Source organism: Capsicum annuum, chromosome 2 (assembly GCF_002878395.1).
Source record: "Capsicum annuum cultivar UCD-10X-F1 chromosome 2, UCD10Xv1.1, whole genome shotgun sequence".
In the NCBI taxonomy this organism is placed as follows: domain Eukaryota; kingdom Viridiplantae; phylum Streptophyta; class Magnoliopsida; order Solanales; family Solanaceae; genus Capsicum; species Capsicum annuum.
The window spans coordinates 1,312,120-1,326,769 of NC_061112.1; the positions used below are offsets into that span (position 1 = coordinate 1,312,120).

General features: G+C 36.5%; 1 pseudogene; it reads right to left on the minus strand.

Moving 5' to 3' along the window:
* Positions 1-388: 388 nt before the first annotated feature.
* The window catches only part of LOC107857675, a 38,583-nt pseudogene continuing 24,321 nt past the window's right edge, over positions 389-14,650 (minus strand).

Genomic DNA, 14,650 nt, shown 5'->3' on the forward strand with positions numbered 1-14,650 from the left:
ACAGGAAAAAGAGAGAGTCCAAAATCATGTATTATACAGTTTGATAAGAAAAAGTGATTTTAGGTATCGGAGAAAGTAATTGAGCATAGGATGAAACTAACCAAAACTGACAGTAATGCTGAAATATTTTGTAGCCTCAACAATATGCTTCGAGAGTGCCAAAGAACCTATCAGAAAACTCATGACCGATCCTATGCACTTAGTCTGCAAGTTGATCGAGAATCATACACGTATCTTTCAAGGGAAAGCTCAGAATCTCTAAAAGTGTTGTTGCACACGCATCAGGAGGGCCTGACATGCACACGATGACATTTTTGAAGAGTCAGAGTTACGAATTCAAGTTATCATCAAGCTATATATGTTTTGGTTAATTACCTGACGAGTCTAGTCATTCTTCTTTCTGTTGAACAACGTGTCGAAGTTGATATTTTCCCAAAACCTTTCAAATATGATGATAACAGAAATAAGTGTTGAAATTGATTTTATAGATAAACAGTTATGTGTCTGGATAAAATTGTTGAATGTGATTATAAAAAATCGATGAATTTGGTAGAAAGTGATGATAACGCTTCTGTTAGAATAGTAGAAACACCCTTTACATGGAAAACAAGGACAAATATTGCAGCAAAATAAAAGATGTTATGTTGTAGAATGATAACTTTTGATAATGTTTATAAAGAAATATTACCTCCCATATCTCCTGATCAGTGTGCTCTGACAAGGGGTCAAGATTTTATCAACTGTACTGCTAAAAAGTGTAGGATCTTGTGGAATGATGGATTAAGAAGATCGAAGATCATGAATATCGATTGTTGAAATATTTAGTCCATATATGATGATCCTTCCTTCCGTTGGCTCTACCAAGAGAAACAAGGCACTAATAAGAGTTGTTTTTCCACTACTGTCCTGCCAACAATTCTAACTTTATATCCACTTTCAATTATGTAGCTAATGCCTTGTAGAACTAGTGGAGCATTTGGCTGATATCTGACCTGGCGTCAATGAATACAGGAAGATGGAAAACTAAGGAATTTGGATACTAACCTTTAAATCGACAATCTCCACTTGACCAGTGGAAGGCCAAGAGAGATCAGGTCTGTTGCCTTGTATTATTTCAGGCCATTCACTAGGAATATGCATGTATTTCTCTAGTCTTTCTAATGAAATGATGGAGTTTTCTAGCATGCATTGGTTTTGGACTAAAGCAAGTAGAAATATATTTAAGGAAAGAGCGTACGATAGAGCCATGCCAATATATCCTGAAAATTAAATGCCAAAATCTTAGTATATGAATTGAAATTTATTTTGTTCTAGTTTAGCTGCATGATATAATGAACTTCATTACCTGAGTCAGAAGCTTCAAAGGGAAGTAAAATCATGGCTAAGGCCGACGATAAAAGGACTATTGCGTAGAGAATTTCTAGATGTTAGATCAACCACTCGGTTGCTGAAAAATTGTGGAAAATACGATTGAACTTCTATCAATAAGGTGTATCTATTCTATACAAAAATGGTCCTCCTCCTCGAAAGCTCTTATAGTCATTTCTCCTGCTATGGTTTCAGCAAGATTGCAAGCAATCGATAAATTTGTTGTACCATCAATTCTCATGTTTCTTTGCTAAAGCAAAGTAGAATCTCTATGCAGAACATTAAAACAGTAGACTAAAAGTTTGAGTAGACAGTCGATATAAGTACTAGTAATGAATCATGATTAGGTAATATATGCATTTGTAAAATCACTGTTATATAAATTATTGGTATAATAACAATCAAGATTTGCCAGGTAAGAGCAGCCAATAGTCCTAAGCTGAAGTATGTGGTGAAGGTTGAGGCCAGGGTTTGACTGAATCAAAATGACATGTCAAGATCTAAAACACTGAGGTCTGAGGACAACTGCAAAAAAAGGTTATGTTAGTTCTATATATACTCTCAACTCTCAAGCGTTGTTGTTATAAGTTAGCTTAGGTTGTCATTTCTTACTCGACTAAGTATTCTTCCAAGTAGGGTTGAATTGTAAAATGACATTGGTAATCAAAATATAGATATTAGTAACTTAGTAAAAATAGATTTTGATGACTTAAGGACTAAATCAATCGCTGCATAGGACCTAAGTAACAAAGTCAGTGATATACCAAAACCTATGGGTGAGTATACTAGGATGAGATTAAACTTGGTGGTTTTTGAACTCTATAAATCAGCAGCTAACAAAAATTTTTGTACTAGCTGGCCAACCATAAATATGAGGTGTGAAAATATAGAAAAAAGGAGATAGAATGGGCCATTGCTTTGGCCAACATTGTTTGTATGACTTAAGACCGATGTATCCTAATTCTCTTTCTTCTTGTTTGATCAACTACTCACTAATGGGGGTTATTAGTTGTTCTTCTGCAGACAAGTAATGAATGTTTTATTCTGAGCTTTTGGTCATTCCTTTGGGGAGCACACCTTTGATTACTCTCACTTTTAGTTGCTTTGCCATGTGCATGAATGAGGTTTTAAAACTCTTTACTAGAAAGAAGCAGCGGACTAAGGAAGCTGACTGCATAATGTTCCCTTCGGACAGTCTCTTTAGACAAAATAGAATTTTGTTAAATCCCACACTTGTATAAAAACAACTAATTAAGTGCATCAAACAAGGTCATCGTAATCGAGAGAAAGTTTGAAATTATTAATTATAGGATCATCATGCATAGTAAGTGAGATTAAGCTATCCAAAATAGATTACTAACCAATATTGAATTAAATGTGGGAAGGGAATCTACTTGGTGAGTCACAAGCAAGACTGTCTTTCTAGAAAGAGATCCCATGACATAATACTGATAGCATTCCAATTTAGCAACTTTACTAAATGTTTTCGGTCTTTAGTTTGTCGAAATGAATGTTCTTACATTAAACAAACATGTTGAGGTGTGTGTATCAAATATGCTGAATAGATCATCCAACAGGTATATGTTAGAATCTTGATACAGTGCATGTGCCAGCTGAACTCGTTGTTTCTATCCACTATTGAGGTTAACACCTCTTTCTCCAATAATTGTGTGGTTGCCAAAAGAAAAAATTTCAAGGTCCTTGACAAGAGAACACCTTTCAAGTACTTGTTGGTATTTGGTCTGATCCAGGGTGGAACCAAAAAATATGTTTTCCCTTATTGTTCCTTTTTGAATCCATGCATTCTGAGAAACGTATGCGACCATTCCATGAACTTGGAACCTAAAAATTGAGAATTCAATGAAACAGGTTTATAATTTAAGATCTAAGTATTATAGAAAAATTTGATAGTTAAAAGAGAATGAGAAGTTGACATAAAACTTACCAGGCCATCAATTTATGGAACCTCTCCTAGGATTACAGCTAAACGAGTTGATTTACCAGAACCAACCTCTCCACAGTTGGCTAGATTTTGCCCTTGTCTAACATGAAGCTTTACACTTTTCACTGTAGGATTGGGAGAGCTTGCAACCCATTATATCCCATTGTACTTGATGATTATGGAAGGCTCAAGTTCCTTTCCCCAGTACTTCTGCTCAATACGTCTGTTTTGCAACTTGAGAGCCTCAAGAAATTCCATAATTTGAGATAAGAAGACTTTTGCTTCTATGAATACTCCAAAAATATTAGGAACTGACCTAACAGGTTCTTGAATAATGCGTAAAGTGGCAAGAAATATGAAGACATTAATGGTAGTAAAAGGTACTTTGAGTAAGTATCAAGACCAAAAAGTAACTACGGATACAATGATTGGCGTTGACCAAAACAAAACCAGGTAATAGCCTTTCTGCATATACACTGCTGATAACCATCAATATTCTTCTTCTTTAGCTTTTCAATGGCATTTTTAAAATATTTCTCCCACACGTACAACTTCAACACTTTCATACTAGTATGCTATTCTGTTATACCCTTTTAGCATTCTATCTTGTGTAACCATAAGCTCTGTCAATTACTTGTGCTGATATTTTACAATCGAAGAATTTAGTAGCACACTTGCTACAACTGATAATAGAGCTGGTATGGTAGCCAGTCCTACAACATAATACATTATGACTAATGCAATGCATATTTGAATATATATTGTCCATATTTGATGAAACCAATATAGAAATTCTCTAACTTTAAAGGTATCAACTATGGCATAGTTTATTATCTCACCAGGTAAATGAGTATTCTTAGCCGCATTTGAAATGCAGAGTTGTTTATCATAGATAGCTGCAGTTAACAAAGATTTAACCTGAAGGCCTATTAATTTAGTCTTGAAAAACCATTGCGCCTCTGCTAATGATTCTATGTATTTAGCAATAAGGATTGCCCCTGCTAGCACATAACCTTTATATTTGAAAGCTCCTTTTCCTTTGGCAACTTCAATGAAGGCATAAAGAAATAAAGGCCCTATTGACACCATCACTGTCTTGATCAGAGCAAAGAATACAGATACCACAATGGATGGAAAATTTCCATTGACAGAAGACTATCGGTAAAATACAGAAGGCTGAGAAGATAAGGTTCTATACACCTAAAATCACTAGACTCTTGCGGAAAGCTCAAGAGAGCAGAGCAAAAATTATGATAGAGTTGGAATATTTATTAGGCAGGCATAAACATTAACATTCAAAACTCTCTATTACGTATGTGTCCCCTATTTTGGATCCATTATAGGCAAATCATCTTTTATCATTAACATAACAAATTATAAATCTCTATGTTATCTCTTGTTACAATTCATGACCCAAAAGCTAAGTTTACCATAATGATTTAGAGCGACAAATTACAAAGATGGATAAAAAATGATGAATAAACAAAACATAATGACTCTTGGTACTTATGGCAATGACTCAACCCTAATCACAATGACGAATAAATAGAAGACAAATGGTGGTTTTATGCTAGATCTGCTGAAAGCATTCTCAAGTACCAAATTTATCAAAAAGTAATTATAGTATTCAAGAATTAGACATACCCAGAACAATATAAATAAAATTTTACCAAACCAGATGAAAAACACACCAAATTCATTGAAACTAATGCAAACTAACACTAGATTCATGATAAAACACAAAACAAGTTAGAGAGGAAAAAGAGAGTAAAGTAGAGCTCACCGTAGGGAGTCGAGTATCAGTAAGTTTGCGCACGTGAATCCTACTATCAATCAAAGAAACTAGCTAGGGTGAATTTCACACTGTGAGAAGTTGAGAATTACGTGCACAGTAAAAAGAGAAAATTGAGATGCAAATTAGGATAAATTTGTTATACAGAGAATATTAAATGAATTTTATTTTTATTAAAAATTTTACTAGAGTTTTGGGGGTATTTCTTTCTAGCTTAAGATTCTAAATTATTAGAGACTAGTTAAATTTTTTTTAGGACCAAATTTTATATCTTCACAATAAATTGCACAATTAGGGACGAGAATATATTCTCGTCTCAATAAATATACTTTTAGAGATGAGATTATATTCTGGTCCTTAAATATTGGTCTTAAATAGCACTTTTTTTTGTAGTGTTACTCGAGGGAGTATCCCTGGGTGAGATGATTGAGTCTTTGGTTCAGCCTATACCGTCGATCAGATAAGTACTGCCTACAATTAAGAATGGTGCTCAGGGTTATAAGATGGTCATAAAGGTTTGAGAAGTGGTCCTTAGGGAGGTAGGACAGGCATTCGAGCTCCGATAATGGACAAGGTTGTTTATATGTTGTACTAGGTAAAACAAAGGATGGGACTTTGGATGATGTGATTACATGTATTAATTCAAAATTCCATCAAGCTAGATTTTACTTTATTTGATCCCAGATCATATTTTTGTATGTTTCTTCTTATATGCACCACATTTGGGTTTGTCTTTAGGGATGTTATTTATGTCTTTGTATGTAGCTACCCCCATGGGTAATTGGTTAGTAATGGATTGGGTATATAGATCATGTTTGGTGACTATTAGAGAGTATGATACTTGAGTTGATCTTATTGTGCTGGATATGGTGGATTTTAATGTAATTCTAGGCATGGAATAGTTATCCCCTTACCATACAATCTTGGATTGCTTCGCTAATACCATAACCTTAGCATATCTGGCATACCCCCAATTATGTGGTAGGGTTCTTTAGTTGCACTTTGATGGGGATTATTTCCTGTATGCGGGCTAGGATACTAATATTGATGGGTTGTGGGTCATTTTTTCTTATGTTTGGGATATTAGTGCAAAGAGTCCTTGGGTTGACTCCATTCCTATTGTCTATGATTTTCCCAATGTTTTTCCTATTGACCTACCTAGCTTTTTTCTTGAGCTATACATTGAGTTGGATATCAACCTTGAGCCAGGAATATGACCTATCTTTATTGCTCTCTATCGAATGGCTCCTTTTGATCTAAAGGAGCTAAATATTCAGCTTTAGGATTTTTTAGGTAAGGGCTTCACCAGACCAAGTGTATCACCTTAGGGTGATCTAATTTTGTTTGTGAAGAAAAAAGATGGCTCTATGCATATATGTAGTTTGACCATCTTCAGGGTGCAAAAGTGTTTTCTAAGATTGATTTGAGGTCTAGTTAGCATCAGTTAAGGATCAGGGTTGAGAACATCCCTAAGACAAACTTTAGGACCCATTACGGTCATTTTGAGTTCCTTGTTATGTCTTTGGGTTGACTAATGCCCCAACAACATTTATGGATTTAATGAATTGCATTTTCAGGTTATATTTAGAATCCTTCGTGATAGTTTTCATTAATAAGATCTTGGTATATTTGAGGTTCGTAGTTTTATTTGGTTAGCAAGATACTACAGGTAGTTCATTGAGAGAATTGCTTCTATTGTAGCTCTTGTGACTAGGTTAGCTAGGAAGGAGGTTCCATTTCAGTGGTCCACAAGTTGTTAGGTGAGCTTTCTTAAGCTCAAGTACTTGCTCACTTCAGTTCCTATTTTGACTCTTTTAATTGAGGGTGAGGGTTTACCTTGTATTGTGATGATTCTGGTGTTGGTTTTTGGTCTGTTTTAGTGTATTAAGGCCGTGTTACTATATATGCATTGAGGCATTTGAAGGTACACAAGCGCAACTATGCCACTCATGATTTAAAGTTGACAACAATAGTCTTTAGTACAATATGAACCTGAGAGATCTTAATTTGAGGAAGCAATAAATAGATTAAGTTGCTGAAGGACTATGATATCTCTCTTCTATACTATTCGGGCAAGGTGAATATGGTAGCATAGATTTTTATCTAGAAGTTAGTGAGTATGGGTAGCTTGGACTTTATTTTAGTTTTGCAATAGTTATTGGCTATTGATATCTAGTCCTTATCTAAATTAATGGTTCATCTTGATGTTCTTGACCCTGGAATATTTATTGCTAGTGTTCGAGGCTAGGTCTACTCTATTGGAATAGATATGGAGTCATTAGCTTGAGGATAGCAGTCCTCACAATATTTGAAGGCAGGTTGAGAGGTGATTCTAGGAGGACTACCTTAGATTCTATTTGAAAGATTGCTGTATTTGTGTTTTGAGAATTTGAAATTTGATTTAGTGGAGTCTACATGAGACTCAAATCTCTTAATATTTATTTACCCTATGAAAACTAAGATATATAGGGATTTTAGGCAGCATTACACATGGAGTGGTATGTAGAGAGATATAGTAGAGTTTGTGGCTCGTTGCCTTTATCTTTTATAGGTAAAAGTTGAGCATTAAAGACCTGATAGATTGCTTCAAGGCTACTCATTCCCAAGTAGAAGTGGGAGTGGGTTACTATGGATTTTATAGGTAGATTACCACATACTTCTCGTGGTTTTGATATCATTTAGATCATTTTGGCTTAATTGACCAAATCTACTCATTTTATCCCTATTTAGATATCCTACAAAGCTAAGAGGTTGGCCCATATTTTTGTTTGAGAGGTTCTTCACCTTCATAGGGTAATGGTGTCTATCATTTCAGATCAAGGTTCTCAATTTACTTCTGTAACTCCTTGAGTGTTTGGTCCTTGAGAATTTCTAAAATTTTATCCTAACTGCCCTGACTACAACTCCCCTGACGAGTCGTAGGAAGATATGGCAGGTCGTAAGGACCAAGTCGTAAGGTGTCCAATAAGTTTGGCCCAAGACACTGTCTTTATTATGAATTGAGTCCATAAGTCATAAATACTCATGACGAGTCATTAAGTCCCCATCGTAGGGTGTACACCGTGTCATCCCAAATTGTTGCTGTCTTGAATATGAGAAGTGTTTATGAGTCGTTAAATGTGGTTACAAGTCGGTGGTATGAATTGTAGCCAAAACAGTATGGGTCTTTGATGGTTCGGTCTTGACTACAACTTCTTGTGATGAGTCATAATTTATCCTTATGAGTCGTACGGTAACTCGTAGTTACTTGCGATAATTTTTAGTCTTTTCATTAAGGGCACTTTGGACATTTCCCCTCTACCCCAATTTAACCCATGACCTAAAACCCTATTGGGAACCCCTTTAGCATTGCAAAACTTACTCAAACACTTCTAAATCTCTCTTAAAATTCTCTCAAGCAACCATAGTTAGGGTTTCCAAGAAGTAGGTCATCAATGGGCTCAAGGGTTGAATTTTTTCCATGAAACTTGGTATTTCAGGCATGTTATTGTTCCCTCATTATTAATTTACCTAAAACATATATTTTAAAGTATTGTTTATGAGATATTGATGTTGGTTTTGAAACAAGGGTTGAGGGTTTTGAATGCTTATTGTTGAACAATGTTTTCCCATGATTATATATGCTTTAAACATGGTTTTGAACTTGTACGTTAATGGGTATGGTGAATGATCTAGGAAATTGTGATTTTCAACAAACTTGTGACTTTTAAAGTGGTTATGACCCCAACCCCATAAAGTTTGTTTTAATTATGAGAAATGTGCGAATTTAAAGTATTCTTGAACATTGCATTATGATTTTAAATTAAACTTTATGGAGATTTTGTAATTCCTCAAGATAATGTAAAATTTAACCAAGGGGGTTGTGAATTCCTCTAAGTGATGTAATTGTGTTGGCATGTTGTTATTACCTTGAAAGTCTAGTTGGTATGACGATATCAATAATGTATGCCTTAATGTGAAATACGGTTCAATGAATGGAAATGTGTGATACTTGTTTTAAATTGGGCTTAAAAGAGGGTTGTGTAGCTGGTCCCTACAATCTCCTATAATTTTCGTATATTTGATTTTCAGGTCATGGTTCTAGAAGATTTCATGTTCATGAAAACTCTTCTGTCCCATCTAAGGACAATGTGGATAGGGCTCATCCTACTACAGGAGTTCATACCCGGTCTAGGATTGTTGCTTTTGATTTCCCTGAGGGAGCCCCACCAGTACGCCCGATCCCTCCTCAAGAACCTTAAGCTGATTTGTCTAATGATAAGTTTCTCCATTCAATTAATTTTCTTACCTAGTTGGTGGCCTCCCAGACTGAGCATGTTGCTTCTATTTCTTTATCTTCTGAGGCCACTATAGTTGGCCAATTTATGAGGCTGAGTCCTCCTACTTTCACTGGTTCTAAAGTTGAGGAAGATCCTAAAAACTTTACTAATAAGATAGAAAAGATATTTTGTATGATGCATGCTACTGATGGAGGATGTAGAGTTCGCAGATTATTAGTAAAAGGATATAGCATACCAATGGTATGAGGAGTGGGACCAGTCTAGGGGTGATGATGTTGAGTTTGCTTTTGGGATGATTTGTCAAGTGCATTCCTTGATCGCTTCTTTTATCAGAAGTTGAGAAAGGCGAAGGCCGAGGAATTTGTGAATCTGAAGTAAGGCAGGACGTCCATAAAGGAGTATGCCTTGAAGTTTCATCAGCTATAACATTATGATGCAGAGTTGGTATATAGTATGAGGGCTAAAATTAGGAAGTTTGCCTCTGGGTTATCCCGTAGTTGATCTTAGAGATCAAGGCTGCTTTGTTGAATACGGATATAGACATCTCTATACTTGTATATGCTACAGGTAAAAGAAGAAAAAAAAATCAAGTAGAGATGAGTGAAAGGCATAGTAAAAAGATTTATTATTTAGATCAGATTAGAGATCAGCAACAAAGTGGTAGAGACGGTGGAAAATGGTCTAAGAAGAAGTAGGGCAATTCTAGTTCCTACTCTACGTCTAGTTCTCCTTATCTAAAGCCATCGGGTGATCATCATTCTCAATGTAATAGTGAGTTTAGAGCACCAGAAGCCTAGCCTTAGGCTAGCAGGTCTCAGTCATCTCCGTCGTATCCTCCTTGTAGATTCTGTGGTCAGGTGCACTGTGTTGTTTTTGAAGAAGAGAGGAACAAGTGCTTTTAATGTGGTTAGATTGGTCACATGCAGATAGATTGTTCTTCTTAGGTTGTTTCTGGGTCAAACAAGATTCTCGTTGCTACTTCATCCGCTCCTACATCAAAGGGTGCTACTTTTGCTTCTGCTCTTGCCACCCACTAGGATTCTGAGGTATCCCTCAATATTTTTACTAGTAAATCAAACTCTTTTCTCGTGATGTATATTGTTTACTTTATACAGGGTCTACTTTCTCTTATGTGACCCCTTATGTGGCTATCTATTTTGGTTTTGATCTTGATATATTTCAGACCCTTTCTTTGTGTCCACCCCCATGGGTAATTCCATTGAGGTTAGAGGGGTTTATAGGGGTTATCTAATATCGGTCTATGGTAGAGAGACCTTGATAGATTTGATAGAGCTTGACATGTTAGACTTTGATGTGATTTTTGGATGGATTTGTTGCATTCATGCTATGCATCTCTTGACTGTCAGACCTGAAGGGTCAGTTTTCATTTCCTAAATAAGCTAGTAATTGAGTGGGAAGGTAGTTACCTAGTACCCAATGAAAGGTTTATTTCGTATTTTAGAGCCCAGAAATTGGTTTCTAAAGGGTGCCTCTATCACTTAGTGCATGTTACGAGTTCTAGATTCGAAGGTCCTTCTTTGAAGACTATCCCTATGGTATATAAATTTCTCGAGGTATTTCCTAATGATCTTCCCTGTATTCTTCCCGACAGAGAAATTAACTTTGGGATTGATCTTCTTCCAGACACCCGTCCCATTTCTATCCCTCCTTACAGAATGGCTCTGACTGAGTTGAAGGAACTCAAAGAGTAGTTAAAAGATCTTCTTGAAAAAGGTTTTACCTCCCCTAGTGTGTCTCTGTGGTTTGCTCTAGTTCTTTTCATACATAATAAAGATGGGTCCTTTTGGATGTGTATTTATTACCTCCAATTAAATAAGGTGACCATAAAGAATAAGTATCTCCTTCCGAGAATTGATGACCTATTCGATCAACTCCAGCCTGCTAAGTTCTTTTCTAATATTGATCTTTGGTCGATTTACCATCAGTTAAAAATTAGGGAGGTAGATATCCCTAAGACTTCTTTTCAAACCTGGTATGGTCATTTTGAGTTTTTGGTGATGTCCTTTAGTTTGACCAATGCCCTGACCATTTTTATAGATCTTATGAATTGAGTTTTTTATTAGTTTCTAGACTTGTTTCTCATTGTCTTTATCGATGATATTTTGGTGTATTCGAATAGAGAGGCAGATCATGCCGATCACACCCTTAAGGAGCAATAGTTGTATGCAAAATTTTCTAAGTGTGAGTTCTGGTTGAAGTCTATGATCTATCTGGGTCATGTTGTTTCTAGTGAAGGGAACATGGTAGATCTATAAAAATTTATGATGGTTAAGAAGTGGCCTAGACCCATGACTCCTTCTGACATTCAGAGCTTTCTGGGTTTAGCTGGCTTTTATAGAATATTTATGAAGAGTTTCTCTTCTATTTCTTCCCCATTGACTAAGTTGACCTAGAAGAAGGTGAAAGTTTTGTAGTTTAATGCTTGTGAGGCTAGTTTTGAGAGGCTGAAGGATAAGTTGCCTTCAGCTCTGGCCTTGACTCTACCTGAGGGCACTGATGGTTTTATTGTCTTTTATGCTATGTCCTGGGTGGGATTGGGTTGTGTGTTGATGCAGCGGGGCAAGGAGGTTGCTTATGCTTGTAGGCAGTTGAAGGTTCATAAGAAGAATTATCTAACTCATGATTTGGAATTATTAGTTGTGGTGTTTACATTAAAGATTTGGCGATATTATTTGTATGGGGTCCATGTTGATATTTATTCTGATCATAAGAGCCTACAATACATGTTCTCTCAGAAAGATCTAAATCACAGCAAAAAGGTGTCTTGAATTGCTCAAGGACTATGATATGAGTCTTCACTATTATCCAGGTAAAGCTAACGTGATTGTTGATGGTCTTAGTAGGTTGTCCATGGGAAGCTTGTCTCATGTGGATGAGGAGAAGCAGGATTTGGTAAAGAGATTCTCCGTTTGGTTAATCTTGGAGTTTATCTCTTGGACTCCAAGAATAATGGTGTGACTGATTATTTAAGAGGTGGACAGGTCATAGCTTGATGCTGAAGTAAAGGAGAAGTAAGTGTTGGATCTTATGATTTTTGAGATTGGTGGTGATGGTATCCTATGGTACTAAGGTATATTATGTGTTCTCAATGTTGATGGGTTGCGAAGAAGAATTTTGGTCGAAGCTCGTGAGTCATGTTACACTATTCTTTCTAGTTCGACAAAAATGCATCATAATCTTAAGGAAATCTATTGGTGGAATAATATGAAGAGGGATGTGGCCAATTTTATAGATAAGTGTATAGTATGTTAGCAAGTAAAGGTAGAGCACTTAAGGCCCTGTGGGCTGACTCAAGAGATTGAGCTACCGGTATGGAAATGGGAAATAATTAATATGGATTTTGTTACCGGTCTTCCGCGGTCTCGCCAATAATTTGATTTTATTTGGTTCATTGAGGATAGGATGACTAAGTTTGCTCACTTTTTGCTAGTGTGGACTAATTTCTCTTTAGCAGACAATGCCAAGTTGTTCATTAAGAAGATCGTAAAGTTGTATGGTACTCCAGTCTCCACCTTATTTGATCGGGGAACTTAGTTCTGTTTTACTTTTGGAGGTCATTTCACCAAGGTTTAGGGACTAAGGTGACCCTTAGTACTGCTTTCTACCCGCAGACAGATAGGCAAGAGGAAAGGACAATTCAGGTCTTGGAAGATACGCATCAGGCTTGTGTATTTGATTTTGGTGGTATTTGGGTTGACCACTTGCCTCTCATAGAATTTTCTTACAACAACAGTTATCACTCTAGCATTGGTATGATTCCATTTTAGGACTTATATGGTAGGAGGTGTAGGTTTCCTATTGGGTAGTTGAGGTCAGTGAAAATAAGTTATTTTGTCTTGCTTTTGTTCACCAAGTTAAGGATAAGGTGACGGTGATTAGGGATAGACTTAAGGCCGCCCAAAGTCGCCAAAAGTCCAATGCGGATGTAAGGAAAAGAGAGTTGGAGTTCAGTGTGGGTGACTGGGTGTTTTTGAAGGTTTCTCCCATAAAAGGAGCAATGCGGTTTGGTAGGAAGGGAAAGCTCAATACCCGTTATGTTGGTGCATACTTGGTTGTGAAGAAGGTTGGTAATGTTGCATATGAATTGGATTTTCCTACTACTTTGAACTCTATTCATCTGGTGTTTCATGTCTCGATGTTGAGAAAGTGCATGTGTGATCCTTCATTTTGTACCTTTGAAGGAAGTGGGTATTTCAGATTCCTTGTCTTACGAGAAGGTCCCAATTAAGTTTTTGGATAGGCAAGTCCATTGGTTGCGGACAAAAGATGTGGCTTTAGTAAAGGTTCTTTGGAAGAACCAAAAGGCCGAGGAAGCTACTTAGGAAGCCGAGGAGGACATGAAGTCCAAGTACCCATTCTTGTTTCCCATTTCAGATAATCATGCTTGAGGTATGTGTATTTCTTATCATCTTTATTTTCTGACCTTTTTAAAGAAAATGGTGATTTCCTTGGCATATTTGTTTTCTGTCTTTGTTAAGGGTAAGGGTATTTATATGTGGAGTCAAATCATTTTAATAAATGCCTTGTCCTGTCATTCGAGGATGAATCCTAAGGGGGAATTATGGCCTCGGGTTTTTGGTCCTTGAAAATTTCTAAAATTTTATCCTCAATTCCTTTATTACGACTTCCCTGATGAGTCGTAGGGAGCTTTGGTAAGTCGTAAGGACAAAGTCATAAGATCTCCAGTAAGATTGGCCTAAGACATAGTCTTCATTACAACTTGAGGCTACGAGTCATAAAGACTCTTGATGAGTCATTATGTCCTAATCGTAGGGTGTCCAGTGTGTCATCCCAAATTGTTACTGTCTTGAGTATGAGAAGTGGTTATGAGTCAGTGGTATGAATCATAGACAAACCATTATGGGTCCGTGGTGCTTTTGTCTTCAGTACGACTCCTTGTGATGAGTCGTAATGTATCCTTACCATTCATTTGGTGACATGTAGTCACTTGCAATAATTTTTAGTCTTTTCATTAAGGGCACTTTGGACATTTCCCCTCTACCCCTATTGTAACCCATAACGTAAAACCCTATTGGGAACCCCATTAGCATTTCAAAATTTACTCAAACACTTCCAAGACTCTTTTACAATTCTCTCAAGCAGCCATACTTAGGGTTTTCAAGAAGTAGGTCATCCAAGGGCTCAAGGGTTTAATTCTTTACGTGAAACTTGGTATTTCAGGAATGCTACTCTTCCCTCATTTTTAATTTGTTAAAAATATTTGTTTTAAAGTATTTTTCATGAGAT